Source organism: Chrysemys picta, chromosome 1 (assembly GCF_011386835.1).
Source record: "Chrysemys picta bellii isolate R12L10 chromosome 1, ASM1138683v2, whole genome shotgun sequence".
Taxonomy (NCBI): Eukaryota; Metazoa; Chordata; order Testudines; family Emydidae; genus Chrysemys; species Chrysemys picta.
The window spans coordinates 257866910-257882770 of record NC_088791.1 but is presented as its reverse complement, the minus strand read 5'-3'; the positions used below and the strand labels follow the sequence as shown (position 1 = coordinate 257882770).

Below are 15861 nucleotides of genomic sequence, written 5' to 3'. Positions count from 1 at the left end.
AAAACAACCCACTACAGCCTGAGGCAGATGCTCAGGATGGAGAATTTCAGCTCAACTTGTTAAAGTTTGGCACTGTTACAAGAATCTGAAAACATGGTCATGTAATAGGCGGTGCTGCTAGCTCCATCTATAACATAGGCTATCTCCAGTAACTTCACAAACTTGTTGGATTCAACTGGTTGCGGAGGTGGGTCTCAAGGAGGTACCTGGATGTGGAGAGAATATATGGCCTGTGAACCAGTTTGGGAAGGATGTGCTAGTTGCAGGGGTTATTGTGAAAGAACATGGGGAGATGCATATGGGGAAAGAGAATTAACAGGACTTCAAAGCTTTCGTCATTGACTGAATGTAGGGGCTGTTTCAGAAAAGAGACCAGGGTGGACTGGTAGGAAACGGAGCAGAGAGATGCCAGAAGGCTGGGATAAGAAGCTTGAACTTGCTGCACTGGTGGAGGGGAAGCCAGAGTAGGGAGACAAAGGGAAGAAGGGGTGGAGTTGTGGTCAGATTGGTGGGTAAAGAAGATAGTCACAGCAGCTATGCGGGGCAAGAATAGGGCAATTTGCATTTTATGGAGGCCAGAGAGGAGGAGAGTGCAGTAATTAAGAGGAGAGGTGACCAGGCCTGAAAAAAAGTAGAAGAAGAAGAATGGGTTTTGGAAATGCTTCATTTCAGATATGCAAAACAGTCAATAATAAACAAAGGGGCCTTGGGTTACAACTTTTAAATGAATGAGAGCTTTGTTTTTGCCTTGTCTATTCATATATTTAAGCTTTTTTTATACAGTTTTAAATATATTTGGGTTAATGTATTTTTCTAAAAAGGAGACACATTTGTTTACAGCGCAGCGCTACTGTAGATTTCTTATATTTTTACATGTTTAGCTTTTAATTTAATTGAAAGTTCATGTTCCTTTTTTTAAAAACATAACCCTTCATTCACTGTCCCATTTTGCTGAGGTATTCTGTTGCAGTAGAACATAATGGCATTCTAGCAGCATTTGTGTTTCAAAGTGAGGAAGCCGGTACATGATTTAGCATCTCTATTGCTTCATGCACGCAAACTTTTTGACCTGAGGGCCACATTGGGTTTCCGAAATTGTATGGAGGGCCGGTTAGGGGAGGCTATGCTTTCCCAAACAGCCTGGCATGACCTGGCCGTGGCCCCCATCCGACCCCCCGCTGCTTCTTGCCCCCTGACGGCCCCCCCGGGACTACTGCCCCATCCAACCCCTCCATTCCCTGTCCCCTGACGGCCCCCCCCGGACCCCTGCCCTATCCACCCCTCCTTGTCCCCTGACAGCCCCCAGTTCCCTTGCCACTGACTGCCCCCCGCTGCCCCATCCAACCGCTCCTCTCATTCCTGACTGCCCCCCTGATACTCCTGCCACCATTCAACCCCCATGTTCCCCCCTCTGACCGCCCCATCTCCTATCCACACCCCCACCCCCTGACCCCCACCCCGAACTCCCCTGCCCTCTATCCAATGCCCCCCTGCTCCCTGCCCCCTTATCTCGCTGCCTGTAGCACCAGTGGCACTACAGCCGTGCCGCCCAGAGCACCAGGACAGGCAGCCGTGCCGCGCGGCTGGAGCCAGCCATGCCACTGCGCAGCACAGAGCACCGGGTCAACAAGAGCCCGCAGCCCAGAGCGTTGCCCTGGCGGCTCAGGGAGCGGAGGCTGTGGGGAGGGGGATCAGCAGGGGAGGGGCTAGCCTACCAGGGCAGGAGCTCAGGGGCCGGGCAGGAGGGTCCCACGGGGCAGATGTGGCCCACGGGCTGTAGTTTGCCCACCTCTAATGTAGAAGGTCCAGCAGTCAAAGTGTTAAAATTTTGACTTGACGATTGCTAAGAGTCTTCAGAAATGACATGCTTCAACCTCACTGCAAATGGACAGCACGTGCATTCTAATCAAACTGAATGTAGTTTGGGTACTGCTGACCCTGACCCTATGCCTGCCAAGTATATTAAAATGATAATATATTATTGATTGCATTTTTATTGTAAGTGTTCCATAACTGTACACAAAAGTCTGATCTCTTGTGAAAGAAACCACATAGATATCACAGACACTAAACAATAATGTTATGCAGTATTGAGATGTAAACATATTTATGTTTCAGCATAGATGTTTTTTGTTGTATTTTTTTAAAAAACTTGAAGGCTAAATTATTTGGAATACAGTGCATGAATAAATCTCAGTAACAAAACAGATGAAGCATTGCTTCACTTCTACAATTCTGTTTATTTTCTACAATACATTTTCGTGTTAACATAAGCTTTTTAAAACCATACCATAGCAAATGTTGACTGCAAGTATGGTAGTGGTGGTTTGTTTCATATAGGTGTCACTTTATCTCCTTGGTAACACTGCTTTCCTATGAGAGGGAAATTTCTTGTACATCAGTATGGATGCATTGTTTTTACACTTTAGAAGTGCTGTGTTGCCTTGTCAATCATCCTATTACAACCAGTTTAAGACCAGTAGAACTGACGAACTTGTGTGTGATTGGGTACCATATGCTGGGAGGGATTTGTTAGAAGGAAGGGCTGCAGTCTTTCAGCAACAGAGTTCAGGCTGTGTCTTTGCTTCATCATCTGAGAGAAAATCCCCAGATAAGGCATAAGGCTTTCAGAGTACAAAAAAATAGGGTGATAATTATTTTACATGAAAACTACTTATCATAATGATGCAATGGAAAAGATGTGGTCATTTGATCATATCATACGTTTCCGTTCACATTGTAAATGTGTCGAATAGACAGAGCTAAACAAGGTAAGAGGATCATTGTCTTTTATTGAATGTTTAAAGAGTTTGCTGCAGTATGCTGCATACCATATGTGTTGCTTGGGAGTCAAGGAAACAAGGTTTCTCCGGGCATATGTAGTCCTTGGAGGTGAAATGTGAATTTTATATGATCTTGTATGAGTGAATTAATTTTTAAAATGTAAATTGTTCTCTTGAGAAATAGAACACAAGTATATGTATATTTCATTCAAAATAACACCATTAAAAAAAGGAAATGTATTGGTATGTTTCAAAAAATACTGTTAGCCGAATTGGATTCTTTGCTGGGTTTTCATCTGATAGTGGTTGCTTGGTTTAATAAAGGCAATTGGTTAAGCTAAAAATCAATAAAGTTTACAGTAGATATGTTTGAAGATTCAGATGGAATTGGAACATGTCTGTTCTAAGCCATTGCCAGTATAAGGTCTGAACTAAAAACATGATTGTCATTCCACTATGACTTGTATAATACTGTAAGTATTTTTTCAATACACAGTGATTCCCTGTGTTCTTAAGGCAAGCTTCTAAAGAGTTTTAGATATTGTCGTTTAGTTGAACATTTCCCTGCCATTTCCAGGTCTTTGTTTTAGGTTTAAAAGTAGAACCTTAATCTAAAACAGGAAAATCAAGGTTAATAATACTTACTGCAATTATCTGATCTTTATACATTTTTAATGAGAACACACAGCCAGCAGAATAATTTAATGAGCAGACTGGCTTTTAAAGCAATGCTTTCACTATGCTGCACAATATCAACTTTCTTCCTGAAAACTAGCAGGAGGAAGCAATGGAGAAGATTTATGTTAAATGGTCTTGGCAATGAGAAGGAAAGGAGGTATTTGGGACAAAAGTCTATTAAATTTTACATGGAATGGGGAGTTTGTACTGTATTGTTAGACCATGAAAGCAAGAGTTTATAGTAAATTTCACCAGAACATTGCAAGAGAGGTATGCAAATATAGGGTCTAATCCTGTGAGGTGCGAAGCTTCTTCCACTTCCATTGACTTCTGTGGGTGCTGATGTTACTCAGTACCTCCCATGATCAAACCCATAGATAGCAACAGGAATTAACCCTGTCTTCAAAAACATTGCAGTACTGCAGAATTTCCTGTGTATACAAGATGTAGTATAATTTTAAAAGAACAAGCAAAAAAATAATTGTAATGACATCAGGTAAAGCAGTGAGAATTTCTCTTATTGTTTCTCTAATGCCTATTATCATATTATCTAAGCATTACTACTCAAAGCACTGTTACCCACAGATGTGAAATAATTAAGATTGAGTTGATGAACAGTAAATATCAATGTGTTTAAAGAAGAAAACGAATTTAAAAACATTCTTACTGCCTATAAACATTAGCAATAGTGTGATTTTCAGAAGAGGTTTTGAATAATTGCACTAGTAACAAGGTAAACTATTTTTAAAGGGCAACATTATATAGATTCTTATAGATGTACCGTTTATACCTTCAAGGAGAAGTACAGGACACTAGCTCAAAACTTCTGATGTCATCTCCCAATTCTTCATGGTCAACTTATACTTTTTTTTTTTTTTTGATGGGCAGGAGTTGGTTCATGTCTGAAAATACCCAACTAAATGCTGGATGAAGCAGTTGACACTAATTTTGGATTGTTATGTTCCAAACTTGTAACTTTTAAATGCTTAACTCATCTGAGTTAATGTAATAATATGTTTCTTTAAATAATTTTAACAAATCTATTATTAAAAATAAAAGGATAGAGAGTCATTAAGACTTCTGCTAATGTCACAGATTGGTATTATGTCAACAATGTTTCCAATTGCTACCTAAATTTTAAATGTAGTATTTCTGTCTACCTTCATGGAGTATGCATCAAGCAACCTAGAGGAAAACTATTTGTGAAAAATTAAATAAATAGTTCCATCTCTTCTAAACTACAAAATATAATTTAAGATTCATGAACAGGATTTTTCTTCACATACAGAGTTTGTTTTTGTGTGTGTTTAAAAAACAAACAATTCTCCTTAAGGATACATGTATGAACCTTCCCTTTTAGATTCTTCCCACACAAAACAGACCTGTTATACTTTCAGGTGGGCTTTTAGTCTTATGGTATAGCTGGGAGAAAAAAATTGAAATTATTTGTAATGAACATGTAAATACTGGATATTACATTTATTTGGGGCTAGATTCTAATAACCTTACTCGTGTTTAGTAGTAAAAATTTCTCCATGAGTAGCCCCATGGATTTTAGTGGGACTACTTGTGGAGTAACTTATGACTTGGTATGGGTAAGAATGGCAAAATCTGGCCATTCTTGATTGATTAGGGGGGATTGATTAGAAATAGTATGTAGTCACTTTTTTATATACCATGGCTATGGTGAAACCAAGTTTAGTCAATTTTTTTCAGTAATGTCAAGTTGTATTTACTGATGGATATCTACTTTTGTATGAGCTTATGCAGTGTTTGTTTTGAATGAAAATCAAATTATTAATTTGTAAGGAACTTAGTTTTAGGATACATGTAGTATATATGCTTCAGCAGTAGCGTTGTGCTGTGCAGAAATCAGGTGTGCTTCCTGCACATTTGAATCCAGCTTTTCACAGAGTACACAGGGCCTAGTATGTTTGTGATATCATCAACTGTTAGAGGAGAAAAACAGTTGAGCTCCAGTCCTAGAGGTACAAGGAAAACAATCAGATATTTTTGTTTTTAAATGTATCTCTTTTTATTATTATTATTTTGAAATATAAAGCTGGCAATTAACTTAAGATATACTCTCTACTTTCTACTATTTCTTCTGTACCAGGAAAGTAGATATGAATGACACTGCAAAATTCAAATTAGGTTAGGGTTACCATATTTTGAACCTCCAAAAGGAGGACACTCCACGGGGCCCCGCCCCCGCCCCCACCCCCAGCCACGCCCCCCGCCCCAACTCCGCCCTTCCCCAAAGTCCCCGCCCCAACTCCGCCCCCTCCCCTGCTTCCCGCGAACATTTGATTCGCGGGAAGCCTGAAGCAGGTAAGGAGGGTTTGGGGGGAGGAGGCGCGGCCCAGGCTGGCCCCCCCGGCGTTTCCAGCCTGGGTCGGCTCGGGCCCTGGGGTGCCGGCCCCGGGCCCGGCCCCCAGCCGAGCATCCCTGGCCCGCCCAGCACTGCCGGTCCCCGGCCCCCCGGCCGAGCACCCCCTGGCTCCGCCGGCCCCCGGGCCCCCGGCCGAACACCCCTGGCCCGCTCAGCACCCCCCGGCCTGGCCCCCGGACCCCCGGCCGAGCACCCCCCGGCCCGCTCAGCACCCCCAAGCCCCGCCGGCCCCCCGGCCCGCTCAGCACCCCCCCGGCCCGGACCCCGGACCCCCGGCCGAGCACCCCCTGGCTCCGCCGGCCCCCGGTCGAGCACCCCCCGGCCCGCTCAGCACCCCCCAGTCCCGCCGGCCCGCTCAGCACCTGCCCGGCCCGGCCCCCGGCCCCCCGGCCGAGCACCCCCCGGCTCTGCCGGCGCTCGGCCCCGCCAGCCCCCGGTCCCACCGGCACTCGGCCCCGCCGGCGCTCGGTGACCCCGGTCCCCGGCACCCCCGGCGCTCGGCCCCACCGGCGCTCAGCCCCGCTGGCCCCCGGCGCTCGGCACCCCCCAGTCCCCGGCACCGCCGGCGCTCGGCCCCGCCGGCCCCAGCCCCCCTGGTTCCCGGGTCCGCCAGCCCCCGGCGCTCGGTGCCCCCGGTCCCCGGCACCCCCGGCGCTCGGCTCCGCTGTCTCCTGGCGCTCGGCCCCGCCGGCCCCCGGCGCTCGGCGCCCCCGGCCCCCCCGCCGCTCGGCGCCCCTGGCGCTCGGCGCCGCCGGCCCCTGGTCCCCGGCCCCATCCGGCGCTCGGTGCCCCCGGCACCCCTGGCGCTCGGTGCCCCCGGCCCAGCACCGCCGCCCGCATGTCCCGATTTTCCCGGACATGTCCGGCTTTTTGGGATTTCCCCCCGGACGGGGATTTGGAGCCCAAAAAGCCGGACATGTCCGGGAAAATCCGGACGTATGGTAACCCTAAATTAGGTAATACTTACAGAAGTACATCTCAGTCTTTACTTACCTACATCCTAGAACAATAAGTGAAGAATCCAAAAAAATAACAGCACTCAGTAATGAAGTAGGAAGTAAGGGAATAGTCTGTCCACTGTTTGAATGAGTAATGTGTAAATAGGTGAGGGGAAGGAAGATGTGTTTATGTCAAATAGGAAAGAAGACAGAAAAGTTATAACAGTATAGTTCCTACATAGAAAGCAGAGTAGGATATAGGGACGGATGGTTCCTCATTAGATTCTGTGTTCATTTCCTTTTTTCATCAATAATTTTTAGACATATCTGTGTGGAAGACACATCCTGAAAGAGAAAAGGCTTGTTATATATTACATTGCTCATAAATTGAGACAAGATAGATGCAGAGGTCTATATGTTAATAAAACCGTCTATACTGTAGACAGTATTTCTGTTACAAGATCTGTATCAGGAAAAAATTAAAGTGTTCACTGTGTTTTAAAAGTTTTACAGGATGCAGCTAGGCTTCTCTCCATCTTTCAGGATTCAGTGAGAATGGCAATTACAGAACTTTGGGTAGCAAACTTATTTTTATTTTTTGTAGATTCTGATTACTACTATTAACAGACAGTATAGAAGATCATCGTCAATATCTAGACCCAGCAAAGAATGGATTTTATTTTCTCCAGTGTTTCTTCCTAGGTGTGCAAAATATTTCCCTATAGATTCTGGGGGTTTTGAGATTTTCAGTTACTTGCTTCATGAGTTATTGTATATGCCGTGGGGTCCACAGTCTATTTTTCACAAGTGTCTTTAATTTTCTGAGTCTGTCATTTTGTGTCCTTTTTTTTTTTTTTTTTTTTTTGTACTTGTCATATGCAGTTTTCTGGACTTTGCAGTTTGTCAGCTGTCGAGAACTTAAGTGATGGCTTCCTGATGGCTTCCACTTTATTATCAGAATTTGCTTTCCAGAGTGGAGTTCATTTTATTTGTTTTCTGGTTTAAAGTTTCCAGCAGATCTCTACTAGAGAGCTCTCCTGATGCTGAAGTGGTGACGATATGGCAGATCTGGTCTGTGAAGAGTCAGAGGGACACACAAGCTTAGTTTTTAATGCTTTGTGATTGTCATACAACTTAAATAATTTACAGCATTATTATTAGCTGTTTATAACAAATATGTAAATATTTAACACTAAATGCCACAGTTTGTAAACAAACAGCTGTAACTCTGCATTTCTGGATTCTCTGACCATCAGGCCCTGCCCCCTTTTGTAACTTAAGTGTACACATGTGTTCTGTTAATGATTTAGGACTTCAACACTAGTTTGTATTTTATTTATGTGAAAGGTTGAAAGAATTTTCCTGGGATTTCTTTGACAGCAGCACTCATTGCTAGCTAGCACAGTGCTCAGTAAGGGCTGTGAGGATGGTGATCCTATTGTTTCTATTCTAGCTAGCCTCAGGGCTGCCCGGGGGGGGGGGCAAGTGGGGCAATTTGCCCGGGCCCCACAGGGGCCCCCACGAGAATATAGTATTCTATAGTATTGCAACTTTTTTTTATGGAAGGGGCCCCCGAAATTTCTTTGCCCCGGGCCCCTTGAATCCTCTGGGCAGCCGTGGCCATCCTACTTGCCCCTTAGCCCTCTTCCCATGAATGAGGTTGGGGACATCCGCCAGTCTCCAGTCATCAGGGCAAGACCTCCATGCTGTGCCCTCTAATTTGTGTGTCTGTGGGTTAGGTTGGGGTGACATCCACACCCCATTTCCTCAAATAAAATAGAAAACAAGTTCTTTGCTGGATTAGCAGGGTACAGATCTGCAGTATCAACTAGTGTGGTAATAGCCACGGGACTATTGGGCAGACTCAAGAGGTCTTTATATGGAAGGGCAGGAAATGTGCATGCAAGGGAGTAAGAAGGTGGTTTTGTGTGGATTGGCTGTGCTGCAGTACTGCTTTTCTAATGGATGCACTGAGCACGCATAGAGTTTTGTTCTAGAAGCAATGTGTGCTACTGTCTCCCAGGACTGTATGTCACTTCAAATTAAAAAGCATTTCAGATCACATTTAATTTTTCCAGTTCTTTCTGTGTCTTTTAAGTCCCTCTGCTGCTACTTGGCACTTTCTGAACCCAGACTGTTCTGTGGCCTTAACTTCTTTACAGAACACTTTATTGCCATGGTGGCTCCATTCTGTGCAGGCAGTGGGAAGCCTCTGAAAGTGCTGTGTCTGTGCTGCAGAATCTGGATAGCCAGCATTTAAAAAAAAAAAAAAAAAAAAACAACCACCAAAAACCTAATGTAATGCTCATTACTCTGACTGTGAAGTGAACCCACATCACTTTCAAAGGCTTCTGCTCCCTGCACAGAGTGTGTCCACAGTAGCAGCTCTTTGAAGTGGCAACACCACCATCAAGTCAAGCAGGCAACTTGATATTGGGCATAATCAATCCTAAAGTGGCAAGGAGGAACAGCATACATCTTAAAGGGTATGTCAACACTGCAGTGTATACCCGTGTCCTGGCTCATGTGCTTGCAGACATATGCTTGCCATCCACAGCTCCGAATGTCTGTACTGTCAGACTCACACTATCCTTACCTGTGTATCAAGGCCATGCAGGTTCTGCAGTTACACGGGTTTGGGGATAGGATTCCGGCTGGAGCCACTCTAGGAATTGTATTACAGTGGTGTTGGAGGAGAACTTGTTGAGCCTCTGCGTGGAAACTGGTTTTAGTCCACTAACAAATTTAGGCTCTTCATGCTCCATCTGGGGCCTTGGCATGAAGCTGCTCGTGCTTGTGACTGAACTGTTTGAGGAAGGGTAAATTTTTCTACAAGACAGTGACTGACATTTCAGCAGCGGTTTTTGGCTCTTGGAAGACCGCAGTGAGTCTCAGAGGGGAAGTATATTCATGACAGCCTACGCACAACTCTAGCTGCCTTTGCTATGGATTCCCCGTGGCAGACTGCCACTTCTGATGCAAAATAACTAGAACAACATAGTGGGAATACATTGTCGTGGAGACCTGGGATGAGCGGCAATGGTCCAGAACTTCCGCATGAGGAAGCAGACCTTTATGGAGCTCTGTGAGGAATTCGCCCCTCTCCATCTGATCCTCTGGCCCCAGGACACGCAAAAGAGGGAGAACATATAAGAACGAATCATGCCAAACCAACCTAATTTTCTTCTTTGACAGGGTTACTGGCCTAGTGGATAAGGGGAAGCTGTAGATGTGATATATCTTGATTTTAGTAAGGCTTTCGACTATCTCACATGACATTCTCATGAACAAATTAGGGAAATGTGGTCTAGATGAAATTACTATCAAGTGGGTGCACAACTGGTTGAAAGGCCATACTCAGAGTAGTTATCAGCAGTTTGCTGTCTAATTGGAGGGGGTGGGCTATCTAGTGGAGTCCTGCCAGGGGTCAGTCCTGGGTCTGATATTGTTCACTATTTTCATTTATGACTTGGATAATGGAGTGGAGAGCATGCTTATAACATTTGCAGATGACACCAAGATGGGAGGAGTTGCAAGCACTTTGGAGGATAGGGTTAGAATTCAAAATGACCCTGACAAATTGGAGAATTGGTCTGAATTCAACAAGATGAAATTCAGTAAAGACAAGTGCAAAATACTTCACTCTGAAAGGAAAAATCAAACATACAGCTACAAAATAGGGGATAACTGGCTAGGTGGTATTACTGCTGAAAAGGATCTGAGGGTGATAGTGGATCAGCAACTGAATGAGTCAACAGTGTGATGCAAATGTGAAAAACACTGATATCATTCTGGGATGTATTAATAGGAGTGTCATATGTTAAAGATGAGAGGTAATTATCCCACTCTACTTGGCACATGTGAGGCCCAGCCAGTTCTGGACAACACACTTTAGGAAAAATGTGGACAAATTGGAGAGAGTCTAGAGGAGAGCAACAAAAATGATAAAAGGTTTAGAAAACCTGCCCTCTGAGGAAAGTTAAAAAACAAACAAACTGGGATGTTTAGTCATGAGAAACGAAAACTGAGGGGAGACCTGATAACAGTCTCCAAACATGTTAAGGGCTGCTATAAAGAGTGCTATGCTTAATTGTTCTCTATGTCCACTGAAGGTAGCACAAGAAGTAATGGGCTTAATCTGCAACAAGGGAGATTTAGTTTAGATATTAGGAAAACTTTCTAACTATAAGGGTAGTGACGCTCTGGACTAGAACTCCAAGGGAGGTTGTGGAATCCCCATCATTGGAAGTTTTAAAAAACCTATTTAGACAAACACTTGTCGGGGATGGTTTAGGTTTACTTGGACCTGCCACCGCACAGGTGGCTGGACTTGAAGACTTCTTAAGGTCCCTTCCTGCTCTCCATTTCTATGGTTCTATACCAGTGCCAAAGTAGGTTGCTGTTGCTATCTGGAAGCTGGCTACCCCTGACTATTATAGGTCTTTCACAAACCAGTTTGGTGCTGGCAAGTCCACTCTCAGTACTGTAGTGGTGGAGGTTCGTGAGACGATGAATTCTGTAGTCTATCCACAGGTAATGGACACAGCCAATGTACCTGAAATAATATTTGGCTTTGAGAGAAACTGCACTGGGGCTACTGATGGCACTCACATGTCCATGTTTTGGCCTGCCTCAAGGAGGAGATGAATACGTCAGCTGCAAAAAGCACTTGTCCATTGTTCTGCAGGCATTGGTCAACCACAGACAGATTCATAAACACCAACATGGGATGTACTGGCAAGATGCATGATGGCAGAGTGCTGAGAAGATGTGATATTTACGTGGGTGGACAAACAGGGATTGTATTACCGCTACATGGTATGGCTATCAGGGTGTCTGTACCCGCTGTTGTTTTATGGGTCCCTATCTACTCTCTACTGCTGTGGCTCATGAAACAGTACTCAGATCTCAGAGCATCTGGCAGAAGATTTAATTACACACTGAGTGGTTGTGGAGTGCACATTTGATTGGCTGAAGACAAGATGGCACTATCTGCCAACTCATTTGGAAGCCAGTGTGGCCAGTGCTGTATGGTATGCTGTGTCCTGTACAATGTCTGTGAGAGTTCTCATAATGAGTGGGCTCAAAACACTGCTGGTTTGCAGGCCCAATACAGGCCACCAGAAAGTGCATCTGTCATTGTTGGGACTGGGTCCAGGAGAGCAAGGGAAATAAGGGATGCCTTGTGCACCTACATCCTTGTATTGCCAGGTGCAGTGGATATGGAAATGCAATGCTGTTATGGGGGACTGTAATGCTGTATACATATCATTATATTTGGTAACTTCTGATTTGTTGGTTTTATGTGATTATAAGAGTTTTAAACTTTTATTAAAAGCTTTGAATACAATTTCCTGATTTTTTCCCTTCTTTTTCCAAGCACTCACACACCAATGTATTGTACAATCAGACTAATTTATTAACCAAACCAAAGGTATTAAAATACCCAGAAAACCATTGCAGGCATATTAGCTGCCTGGCCTCAAAAACTATTTACAAGTGTGCCAAGTGAAATCAAGTATAACTGTGTTCAAAACAGTGCCAGTTAACTGAAGTCCAAGCTCCACAGTCTCACTGGTAGTGGACTGGATGTCAGAACTGTGCCACCTGTTCTTCCTCCTCCTGGTTGAATGTGTTGACTTTTGTATGCTGCTTTACAGGGGTGTAGTGCACAGGGTATATTAAATGATTCCAGTTCATAGACTTGTTCAGAGCCCACCCAACCCCTGAGTTTTTAGTGACTGCATTGGCTGTAGGATATGGTAGCATGGAAGAGAATCCATTGTCACTGGGGTTGGTACAGGAACCTGGTGGCTGTCAGAGAGATCAGCTATTTTAACAGTGCCCCAGCCTGATCCCTGTTTCTTTGGTCATGTTGGAGGAAATTGGCAACCATTCTATCCACTCACTCCCTATCCTGCTCCTCCCCTCCTTCCTGGTACTCCAGGCGTTTATCAGACTTTTGTATGCCATATCATATAACCTGTCATCTCTGGGCTTCTTTCCCCCCTAATGGTTCAGGGTCCTGCCTCCTAAAAGACCTGTCTTCCAGTAGGTCGACTGTCCCAGAAGCTTTGACCTCTTGGCTTGGTGCCATAGAGGCAAAGGACTCCTGCAGTGCTGGTAGAGCTAGAAAGTTGCAGAGCTTTTCCAAGAGCAAACACGGCTCCGACCAAGCTTTGATACTATCCAGACGTGACAAAGAGGGCAAGGAGAAACATTGTTCCAGGCCGATACTGTCAGACGCAGCTTTACCACTGGTACCTCCGCTGTTTGGTTCCTCTGAATTGTGCAAGCCTAAGTGTCTGACTCTGTCGGCCCCCAACTTTTCAGAGTATAATGACTTTTTAGAGTAGCATGGATAGGCAGTTGTGTCCCGTTGCCCTCAGCTGGTACCATCTTTACTACTATCTGAAGCCTTGGGCAGATGGATTACTTGATGAGTATAAAGGCTTTTAAATGAGTCTTCAGGATTTCTAGAAACTGCACATCCTGGTGGTGAGGGTAATAAAGTAGGTTTTTCTGTTAGAACCAAATATTGTAAACGTGGGCAAAACCTTTAATCCTGGGAATGATATATGAAATGGAAAGAACCCAGATTGACTGAGAGAGCTCAGTGTGTGTTTGTGGGGCTGACAGGTAGAAAAGATATAATCTTTTTACTTGCAAGCTAAGCAAATTTTACATGTAAATCAGTGAGACACAATGAATATAAAAACCCACAATATCATTTTGACTAAGTCACTTTTCAGGGTAGAACCATACTTAAGCATAATCACAGCAGTCACACCTCTTTGCTTTCTGATATTTAAAAATTGACAGAACATATCCCCGATTGATTTTTTTAGTATTCATTCTTTAGACAAGAATTTTGCCATACCTGCCTGAAAGAAATAAGACCTTGAAACACAAAACCTGTTCGGAGGAAAAAAGTGCTAGGAACAGCCTAATACTTTGGCTTAAAAATAGTCTGTGGTGCATCAAGGGGAGATTTGTGCATGGTCAAATTTAGTTTTTAGATTTGAGTTTAGTATAGGAATTAGGAGAGATGAATAAGAATTGTCCAATATAAATTTAATGTAATATAGATTACGGGACCTATATAGGAGTAAAGCAGTAAGCAAGTTTAGTTTTTCTTTAAGTAAACAACATAACTGTAGTTATTCTCCTATTTTTTTAAATTCTGATTTTATATTAAAATATGACTGGCAACTCTGCTTGCCCAAAGCCATCTTTTGATTTGCTAGTTTGGCCTTTTTGGTGTCGGAATCGTGCATAAACTCCTAAAGGTGCACAGCTGCGCCTTTATCTGCAGAAGCAGAGTTGAATCTCTATGGTCATTATTAGAGTTGGTCAAAAATATGTTGCTGGAAAATCGAAACGTTTTGCAGGAATGAATCAATTTTGTCAAATTTAAAAATGTCAATACTTCCTGAGGAACCGATGGCCCTGAGTTTTGACCAGCTCTAGTCACTATGTGAAAAGGGTAATGAAAAAAGATAGAGGGGAAAAGTTTTGTATTCATTGTCTCCATTCTATATGGTTTAACTCAGTGAATGTCAGGTGGGGAGGTATTTCTATTTATTTAAAATGTTAAGTGGCTTGAAAGCCCGTTGACTTGAAGGCGCGTCATACCTGGTTTAAGAGCTTGTAAAATATTTTAAAAAGCCATGACCAAAATAGTCTTAATATACTTCTTCAGTTTTTTTGTTTTGAGTCTATTCTCTTTTAATATTTTACTCTAACAAAAATAAAATTGAAGATTTAGTACATTAATCACTTTTACAGTATCATTTTTGTTTCAAAATCTGAAAAGGCAACATCTTGTCTGTTTTTAATTTGGTTTCTGCAAGTCCCCCTCTACCATCGGAGGGTATGTCTACACTTTGAGCTGGTAGTGTAATTCCCTAGTCAGGGAGACAGATCTGTGCTAGCTTTGTTGGAGTTAGCCTATTAAAAATAGAGGGTAGCTGTGGCAGCATGAGTGGAGGGACAGGCTAGCAGCCCTGAGCACATGCCTAGGATCTTGCAAATGGGGACAGAAAATAAAATCTGTGCTATTTTGACATCATTACTATAAACTGAATAAATTGTTAGGGTTTAATTGTGCAGGTCCTTTGCTCCCTCTGTGATTAATGACACCGGCAAAGTACAAAACATTACTTTTCTGAAAAGAAAAAGGGGATTAAAACAGAATTTCCATACAGCCCCAACTCCTCCAACACAACAAAACAAAGGTGGCATATCTAGACTGGCATAGATGTATTTGAAAAATCAAATTAACAAGTAAGAAACAAGCCATCTCCTGTGCCTTCTTGTATTAGTTCAAATGTGAGGGAAGTTCAATAGCAGTGTTCCACATCACAATAAAAAGGTCATGACCTAAAAATCTGAGAGAACTAAATGTGCACTAAATGACTATGGAAGTCATCATCTGCAGTGACTGCAATAGCACATTTATAACTTGGCCAAAATCTCTGTCTTGCACAGTTTTTGAAGGGAAGCATATTCTCTCTGAGCTTCAGATAGATGGCTGTCTGTGGAATGGGATTTGACTAAATGCCATCAGATTACTGTGGTGGAATCCAAATCTCTGGATCCCGAGGTCTCAGCAGGCTGTAGCATATTTTCCTCTATTGGCATCTCTGGCACATTTCCTGAGCGTCAACTGTCAGTCTGCTGCTCCTTCACAGAAATGGAGCCCCAGAGCCTACCTGCCTTTGGCCTCCAGGGCCAGTGCTGATACCCCCACCCCCCGCCACCTAGCTTAAACACACCTTCTCAGAGAACATCCCCCGAAGGTGTGAGCCATCTGGGTTAACTCTTCAGGGGACCAAGTGATAAGTGTAGCATGTAACACATAGACGCTTAACTCAGAATTCTAACACATTATTGCTCTTTACTTAATCATGTGAGACTTACACAGATCTTTACAAACATAATAAACGCTACATACATTTCCCTTACTCTAGTTCGCTCTTTCCTTGGGGGGTCATCTGTATTCAGGGAGGCAGGGTCTCCACTCCTTTGCCTCTCTTGCCTCATCTGGCTCTAGCAGCAGCTTCCCTCA

The 15861-nt window shown here is 43.7% G+C and overlaps 1 protein-coding gene across 44 annotated transcripts in view; it reads left to right on the top strand.

The window, feature by feature from the left end:
- MBNL2 (muscleblind like splicing regulator 2) overlaps positions 1-15861 on the top strand; it is a 146775-nt gene that overhangs the window by 19037 nt on the left and 111877 nt on the right. For 8 of the 44 annotated variants that reach the window (XM_065592946.1, XM_065592931.1, XM_065592877.1 and 5 more), the window contains exon 1: positions 2532-2771. The exons of 35 other annotated variants lie outside the window; for them this stretch is intronic. The gene's annotated coding sequence lies outside the window, so the exon portion shown is untranslated. Of the gene's footprint in view, positions 1-2531; positions 2772-15861 lie in introns of those variants that run through there. One more of the 44 variants, XM_065592726.1, reaches the window with a different exon arrangement.